This window comes from Pinus tabuliformis, chromosome 5_1, assembly GCF_031772625.1.
Source record: "Pinus tabuliformis cultivar Carrire ecotype Pingquan chromosome 5_1, CPIR1, whole genome shotgun sequence".
Classification (NCBI taxonomy): domain Eukaryota; kingdom Viridiplantae; phylum Streptophyta; class Pinopsida; order Pinales; family Pinaceae; genus Pinus; species Pinus tabuliformis.
In genome coordinates, this window is record NC_142305.1 from 584,733,208 (window position 1) to 584,742,329 (window position 9,122).

At 36.0% G+C, this 9,122-nt stretch overlaps 1 long non-coding RNA gene across 1 annotated transcript; it reads left to right on the forward strand.

Moving 5' to 3' along the window:
- Positions 1–811: 811 nt before the first annotated feature.
- On the forward strand, positions 812–1,942 carry LOC149166186 (uncharacterized). The gene is made up of 4 exons (XR_016260403.1): positions 812–989; positions 1,122–1,175; positions 1,275–1,308; positions 1,449–1,942. It is a non-coding gene; the product is annotated as an uncharacterized LOC149166186 (long non-coding RNA).
- The last annotated feature ends 7,180 nt before the right edge of the window (positions 1,943–9,122 follow it).

A 9,122-nucleotide genomic window follows, 5' to 3' on the forward strand; every position in this document is an offset into this window, starting at 1 on the left:
TGTGTGAACGAAGGAATGTCACTGGGTATAGTATGTGGATATCAATGGTGGAGCTGAATGCTTGCTTCGTGCAAGTACAGGCAAACGTCACCATCCGTTACAGCTTATAAATGAATTCACCAAGCATGCGAGCACATGCACACCTTTATAGACCATTACAAAATTACAGGTAACATGATCTGCAATGTTCATCTCAGTTTCAGTGAAGCTATACAATATTTTTCTTTCATTCTCCACATTTAAACCGTTACTCAGGCTGGGTCGGTTTCATTAATGGTAAGTAAGTAATTGTGCCATGCTGTCCCTATCTCGGTGTTGGGTCAGTTTCATTAATCGTAGTATGTAATTGTGCCAATGTGTCCCTATATCTAGGTGTTGTACAGTTTTGGTAAGGGAGATGGTTCGTCATCTGTATATTTTTTTTTGGGAATATTTTAGAATACGGTGGAGAGGAGTTAAATTAAATAATTAGTTTTAGTTTGTTGATTATATTCTGAAATATTTTTAAAATTGGTAATTTAATTAAATTTATGGTTAAAGTTACAATCAAATTAAATTTGATGCTTCATTTATAAAATATTTCCAAAATCTAGAATTGAATATTCTAATTTTTTAACTAATCTGCAATAGAAAAAATACTCCAAATTTTTTTTTGTAAAGCAAGGTGAGAGTGTTAAAAATCCAAAAAGTATATAGATAGCAGTCGGAAATCCGTCATTGCTAATTATTTAGTGATTTTAGTTGGAGTGTATAAATTGCAACTACCAAGACGCAAAAGTTTAGGGATTGGAGTCAGTTTTGCGATGTGAGCCCTACTGTCAGGCTATAAATGCATTCTTACAACAGTGTAATGCACCGTCTATTGATTCATTGTTTGTAGAAGAAGAACGGCTTTTAAGATTGTCATGATGATGAAGAAGATGAAGATTATATGCACTTTCTTGTTGCTTCTAATGGTGTTTGCAGTCATGTGTGCCGAGTTTTGTGAGGTGCAGTTCCATTTCTTATTAACACAATGTTTTATTCGTGTGCATATCCTGCAGATATGTATTGAGTTTCATGGATTCAGATCTGATGGTGCATTACATTATTTATTGATGAACCATATATGTACTTTGCAGGCCTCGACGGATGTAGAATCCATCTCGGCTGCTGTTCTTCAAAGCCATGAACAGGTTATATCCACTTAAACAACATCTATCCCTCTATTGTAGTTTGTAGCAGGTTTTCAATGTCATTGAATTTCTCTGATACGAGTTATATTTATCACCCAGGGCAAGAACCGGCACAGTGGATTACGCCCAGAAGGTGATTTTATACGATAAGGCTGTAAAATTTTGAAAGAATTCTCCTACTTTTATTAATTTTGTAGTCCTGTCTTTCTGGATAGAATTCTCCCAGTTTTGTAGTTCTTCTCTTTCAATGCTAATATAACTGTTATTATGCAGAGTGTCCATCTGCATGCTCATACAGGTGTTCGAAAACTCAATAACGGAAGCCATGCATGTTCTATTGCCAGAAATGCTGCCTCAAATGTCGTTGTGTTCCGCCTGGCACCTATGGCCACAAGGAGGTGTGTCCCTGCTACAATGACTGGAAAACCAAAAGAGGGGGGCCAAAGTGCCCTTAGTTGCGATAAATACATCTCAGATCAACAATGTCGACTCCAGTGGGGATTCAAAATCTCCGGTTTCGTAGACCGGAGTCATGAATAGTCATGATCTGAATTTCAAATCTGTTTATTTCCATGAACAGATCTATTTGCTCCTGCCTGAAGTCCAGTAATTCCCCAGAAGGAGGTGTCCCGTTGTTGATTCCCTCGAAAATTAAAGGTGGTGTCTGGTTGTTATTCCCTGCAAAAATAAATAAAGGAGGTGTCCGGTTGTTGGCGGGCAAACATTGTTACGATTGTCAAAATATCCTCCGCTAATTGTCATATTTATGATTTAATTTATGATTTTTGTTATATTTTAAAGGTATTGTCATTATTTTTTACGATGTGAATATATATAACAAATTCTAAATTATTATGTTTATTTAATTTTTAAAAACACTTTGTACCCAACCTTATGTTTGACATTTTTTTAAAAGTTATTTACATTTAATATTGTTAAAAGTGTTTGTTAAGTTATTTACATTTAATATTATTAAAAGTGTTTGTTAGAGTTTCACTATGATATTTTATGGAGATATTTTGATGGTTTGAGCTAAGGACATTCCATAAGTGGATTATTTTTTATCAGATTTTAACAAAGTTAAATAAGGAAGTATTTTTTTTAAAAGAAGCTCTCGAGTTTTTTTTAAAGGTATTTATGATTTGAGTAAAGAAATTGAACCCATGGAGTTTGTGTCTTAATTTTCTTTCTTTTTATTTTGTAGATACTTTTTTTTTAATGTTTTCTCAATTTTGACCAAGACGGTAAAGAATATACAAATGATAAAGACGTAAAGAATATACAAATGACAATTATCTCTTGAAAGTAATATGTATAAGTTTCACTAACAAAGGAAAGATAAATCATCTCACCAAGGTCCTTCACAACAATATACAACATACAATATGAACAAAAATGAATAACATTATGAATAACAATGTATATATTCGTTATTGTAAATATATACGTATAAACAATAATGTATATATTCTTCATCATGAATAACAATGTATATATTTTCTATTGTAAATATATAAGTATGACCAACCATGTATATATTCTTCATCATGAATATAATTTCGAGATCACTCGAGGCTATCCCTAATGCATTAGGATTAGAATGAGACAATCCATGATTCCAAAGGTTCTAATTAATATAGGTGTCCACATAGGATTCATGATCTACAAGGAAAGCACATTGGTGGACTGATTTCACAACTATGCCAAATGAGCCTATCGATTAGGAACAACAATCTTATTTGACAAAAAAACTGACATGGGAGTGCACAACAACATGATTTTGTTGTTGCATTTGGCTTGTCAATTTGACATTCTAACATATAGCAAAGGACTAGATGTAAGCCATGACAGCTCCACAATTACACTTGTCATTGGATGATGTCCCTATCTCGGTAAATGGAGTGTGGAGAGTAGCCTCAAGTGATGTTATCCTTTTTGACATCCTAAATTCTACTCAACCTTGGAATTTAAAGGGTAAATTGTTCGTCATGAGGTGATTTTCCCATTAAATATAGTAAAAAAAAATTCCAATTTCTTAACATTTTGTATTAAAATTATTAAAACGAGTATTAAAATTGCAAAAAGCTATCAATTTTAGTGTCTACTTTAGAGAAATTCCTACCCTATACCCAATTATCATCCTCCTCCTCATATGATGACCCTAGTTCCTCCTTAACTATCATCCTCCTCCTCATATGATGGTCCTAATTCCTCCTTCAATTAATGCACATCAATTTGTCTCAAATCCACTTGCAATAATGGTCATGCATCTAGTTCAATAAATTACTTGATTAGGCTTCTTCCCAAGAAGTCAAGTGAATATGAGAGTTCTTTCTCTATTACTTTTACTTTCCTAAGTATCACAATTATTGAAATTTCAATGAAGTAACCTTATTCTGTATAATGAAGTTAGATAGTAAATATATTCTCATAAATAACATAAATGAGAGTGACATATATCTTTGGTTGAAACTCTATATATTTCATTACAAAAATAAAAGTGTGAGACATCACATATAAGATTTTTAGCAAATTGTTATAACATTGTTAACCAATTTTGGATTCTCCAAAAATAAATTAGGATTAGTTAGAATTAATTGTAATTGATTAATAAGAAGTAATTGTAATTGATTAATTAAATTTAAACTCAAGTAATTAGTTAAATGATTTGTAATAATTTGTAGAAATCTAAGGCCTATATATAAATATATTACATAATCTCAAGCATTAAGCTTTTTGATGTTATGATTGTTTGTATGTATTGTATGGTGTGCTTTCTAATTATATTTGTGTTTACTTTAAATCCATACTTGATATTAGAACACGTTATAGTGGTAGGCAACATTTGATTTGTTCATGAAACTTGTACATAATCTAGCTATAAATTTTAAAAAATGGCTAATAATAGCAATGTTTCAATAGTTCTTTGTGTCAAATACTAACCTTTAAAGGTGAGAATTATTATGGTCTCTATCACATTAAAATGATAACTTTATTTTTTTCATAAGATTTATACTATTTGATGGAAAATGGTTATACAACTAGTTGCTCAAACTCTTTCTAGTTGGACACAAGTCAAAAGAGAGAAATTAAGGGAAAAAAAAACCTCTTTTTCCCATTCGACCAGTATTGCACTATTCTATTTTTCCAGAAAAATTAAGGGAAAATCCAAAAAAACACCTATAATTCTATTTTTCCAGCGAAATTAAAAGAAAATTAAAAAAAAAACCTAATTTTTCCATCCAAAGGGTATTGCACAATTCTATTTTTCCAAGACTTATTGCAACACCAAAATAAAAGGAGTGATGGAATGTGTTATAGCAAGCATATCAAGGAATAAAAATGGTAATTTTTTTTTTAATTACAATCTATCAAAAGATAATTTGAGATAGTTTACATACATGTAGCTTTTTTTCACTAAAGTTATGTGAATAGTGAATTAAAATAGAATTAGTTGTAGTTGATTAGTGAGATGTAGCTCTAATTTATTAGTTAAATTTAGAAATTAGTTACTATAGATGATTTGTAGCAATTTTTACAAATCTAAAGCTTATATAGGAATGCATTAAGTGTTGTCAAGCATTGAGTTTTTTATGTTATGATTCATTATTATCATGTTTGGTGTGTTTTCTAATTATATTTGCATCTTCTTTAAATCTAAATTTGGTATTACAACTAGTAGTGTGTAACATTTCATTTATTTGTGAAACTTTTATATATTCAAGCTGTTAGTGTTGGCACTAGTGTTAGATGTGAGACCAAATCAAAGTAAAAATTGTCCACACTCATGATATCTGTAACCCATGGTGGCACTAGTGTTAGATGTGAGACCAAATCAAAGTAAAAATTGTCCACACTCATGATATCCGTAACCCATGGTATTGTCTCATGATATTGTCCCATGTGTCGCATGGAAAGTGTCGATCTTGCGGACAAGATAGACCTTCCTAGAATCTAAAGAAGACCTAACGACAAGAAAACCAACCAGACACTATCTTTCTCTAGATATACTTTAATAACAATAGCAAACAAGTGTTTTTAGGGCCTACCTTTGGTCCAACGCAAGCTTGTGGATGCCCTCGCTCCTTTGATCCAAATGAGCTCCTTTTTGCGAATCTGCAAACACAAACAAATTAAATAACACCTGAAAAACCAATTACATAAAACATATTTAACATGAAAGTCAAGGAGTCCATGAAACAAATAACATAAGATACTTGTTGAGAAAAATGAGTTTGATTGTATTAATTCAAAAGAAGAAGAACCTTACAACCTTTGCCTTGACACTGCACAAGCTCCTCCCAGGGTCCAACAGGATGTCTCCTCTACTTTGACAAGTTTCACTCACTCTCTAATAGAACCAAGAGGTATGTGATCTCTCCTCTCAAGCTCAACCAAAGAGTCTCAATTTCACCAGCATTTACCCTCAAAATGTTCAGCTTCTAACCTCTCTAGTCCTCACCCCAATGCCTGTATTTATAGTGCAATAGAGGGAAGTTACTAGGTCCTCCTTCAAAGGGATAAAGCCCTCCTTCAAAGGGATAGCTCCTTTAGTCAAGGGATTAGCTCCTTCTCTTTTGGGATGCATGAACCACCTCAGAGCGAACAATCCACGTCAAAATTCCTTCTAGAAAACTCTAGAATTAACCCAAAGTGAGTTTTTAAGATAAAACTTGCGCCTTTTGACTTTCACAGGGGTCCGCACCTACACTGTTAGAGACAGAGCGGGTAGGTACGCAGATTTTGTACAGAGAAGGTGCAGGACCGCAGGTGACCATGAGAGAAAGTGCGGAACCAGAGTTACATTGATATTTAATGTCTTTATCCCACTTCTAAAGCTTGATTTGAAGAGTTGAGGTCTTAGACTTGCTTAGGAGGACAATACAAGTGATGATAGACCCATAATGACTGCAAATAATCATGGTGATGATATTTTTGTGTAACAGATTGCCCCCTAAAGTGCGAAGTCTGTAGTAGATGAGGATTTCATTTATCATATAGGAAGAGTGAAGTACTTTATCATTTCGAGGATCATCTTGTGGAGAGCCCGGTCGGAACCTGTAAAAACATTCAATGCAAGATATATATATGAGATCATATCATCGCTGAGGTAGGAATTCCCATACTTAGATAAAAACTAACTAGAAAACTATCTACTGCTCTAATATAGGAATGATCTTGTAAAACATCATAAGTATAGACTCGTGTGAACACAGTATGGACGCAGCCATCTGTTTATGAATAGTCCACAACATAATGAATACAAAACTCCTCGCAGCCTGGATGGTGGAAACTAGATCTAGGGTCTTCATTTCTATATCCCGAAATAGTACGATTCTATCAATGCGAATAAATGTGTTGAAGTCGAACATGGTAGAAACCACTTGATTACCAGTCGATGATGTAAACTGTTAACAAGTGTGAGAGAAACCACCAATGATGTCAATGGATCTCAAAGTACCCAGTACAATCCATGAGATGTGAATAAATGTGTTGATGTCGAACATATCACGGAATCCTTCGATCGAAAGTCAATGATGTAAACTGTCGTCAAAGGCGAGAAACCTGCCATTGAGGCATGCAGATCTTAAGGTACTGACGATTTCTAGATCATCTTTCTAGATAATGAACTGATGTCGATAGAAAGCGATCCGTCGTAGGTAAGCCCACAACACGGAATCATAGATCAAGTTGAAGAAATTTAGTTGCAAGGACTGACTCAGGGATGGTCAAGATGGATGACAGATGGCTTGGTGACAATTGACCCAAAGTTAATACCCAAAAACTGGTTGAAGACTTTCAATGTGGTTTGATCAACTGTTAGGCAAAGGATTTCCCAACCCAGGTGAATAAAAGTGTCGTGTTCAAGAGTGGTTACAAGGTATGACAAACAAACTTATTTTTCTCTCTTTTCCCCCACCATTTCTGGCAAGTACCCCTTTATTTTTGACAAGCTTGAGGAGGATAACATTTGCTTGATTATAAGCTCATCCTTCAGATGAGTCCAACTTAGTTTAGATTCGAACCCTAAGAAGGAGTGGTTCGTTCCTGTTTGTAATTGAACAGGTCCTTTACTGTGAAATTTTAACGAGTCCAGTATAGGAGAAACTCGGCATTTTTCAATTTTAGAGAGTCTGAAAAAACTTAAGAAGACTCCAGGGTTGACCTTTTTCGTAAATTTGTGTCTCCCAAGCCCAAAAAAGTATAAAATAATACTTGAGAGAACCGCTTGATCTTTTACGACCAAGGAGTACTTTTCGTTATTAGTGTCACTGATCCGAAAAAGTAAAAAAGCGATCAACGAAATTGGAAACGACAAAAATTCGGCAATCTTTTCATGTTTTTACGGTCGGAAAAGAGCTGTAAGTGGACCGTCTATTAATTCCGTTTTAACGAGTGTAAAAGAAACGCTCAGTAATCTTTTCATTTTTAGGAGTCACAAAAGGGCTTAAAGATGACTCTACTTGTTTTTTCGTTGAAAATGATAGATTTCGCCTAAATAATCCTTTATTCTGCACAGAAACACAAACATTACTCATACCTGTTTGAAATGGATAAAATCATTGCAAAATACCTTTTCGAAGTGAAAAATAAACAAATTTGCGATTTATTTACTCAAAAAACTTATAAAAAGGGCCTTTGTCAATTCATTTTTACCGTTCGAGTTTGGGTGAGAAAATAGTGCTTTTGCTTAGAAAACTTCCCGTGAAGATTGTGGAAAATCCAACTGTCGGAATCAAGCGCCGTCTTCTCCAGGTAATCCACATCATCCTACTCTTCATTTTCAACCGTTTAGTTTTTTGATTTAGTCCCTCATTTCATTTTTTTGGAGGGTTTTTAGGTGCAAAACCCACGCGCGGGGGTCCGCAGGTTTACCATTGCGGACCCGCGGACCCCGACTTTTTCTCATTGGGAAAAAGCTCGGGGTCTGCACCTTCCGTGTAGACAAAGTGCGGACCCACGCACTGTGTCTAACGTGGAGGGTGCGTACCCCACAACAAGGGTTTTGAACCCAAAATTCCTCAAAAATGGACCAATCAAATGTTTTCTAGCAATCTAATTAATCTTTATACTTGATGCAGAGAGTATATCATGCTAGATTGGTGTGCACGGGAGCATGAGGACGTGGATACTGCCGCATGGAATCATCAGCCTTCACTTGATGCTTTGAGGGCATGCGGACTGTACAAATTCTGGACCATTCCCGGCATGAGGGCTCAGGTAGATTTTTTGCAGTGGCTGGTTGATGGATGGAGCATACAGGACCAGTGCTTCTTCATTGGCGGGCACCGGCTCGAAATCGAGCCGGAGGAAATTTATTTCTTGACTGGTTTGCCTAAGAGAGGCGAAGACTTGACTCTATTCGGGACTAGGCCAGGTGGCCAATCTGTCGATAGCCTCCGGCTAGAGTACTGCAACAGCCAGGCTAAAGACAAAGGGATAGAAATAAAGACCATATCCCGTCCTGAGCTCATGGTGATTGCGTTTACCGTCACCAGACTTTGCAGAGCCGCCGCATTACATGTTGCCACCGGATCCCAGATGCGTATGGCAGTTTATTGCTTTCGAGGCACCATCTTCAACTGGTGCAATGCTGTGCTGGCCAATGTGAAAGGCCAACTGACCAGGGCCAAGAGCGGACGACTAAAGACCTTTGGTTATGGGGCTTTGGTCGTGAGTTTTGGCCTGGAGAGGGTTCCTATGCTGATCCCACAACACCTTACTTTTGGAGCTGGGCTTCCTCGAGAGCCCAAACTGATGCGATGGGTCGCAGTCATGGCCCGTCACCCGGATGAGAGGACAGAAGTTGCTCGGTTCAAACCTGAGTATTTCCAATGGTTGGAAAACCAGGTCTTTTCCATTCAGGATTTCCCTTATGCTGGGATAGATTTCCGTGGTGACCCGGACATGGCTCTTCCACCAGGAGAGCAGTGGGACGAGTCAGGT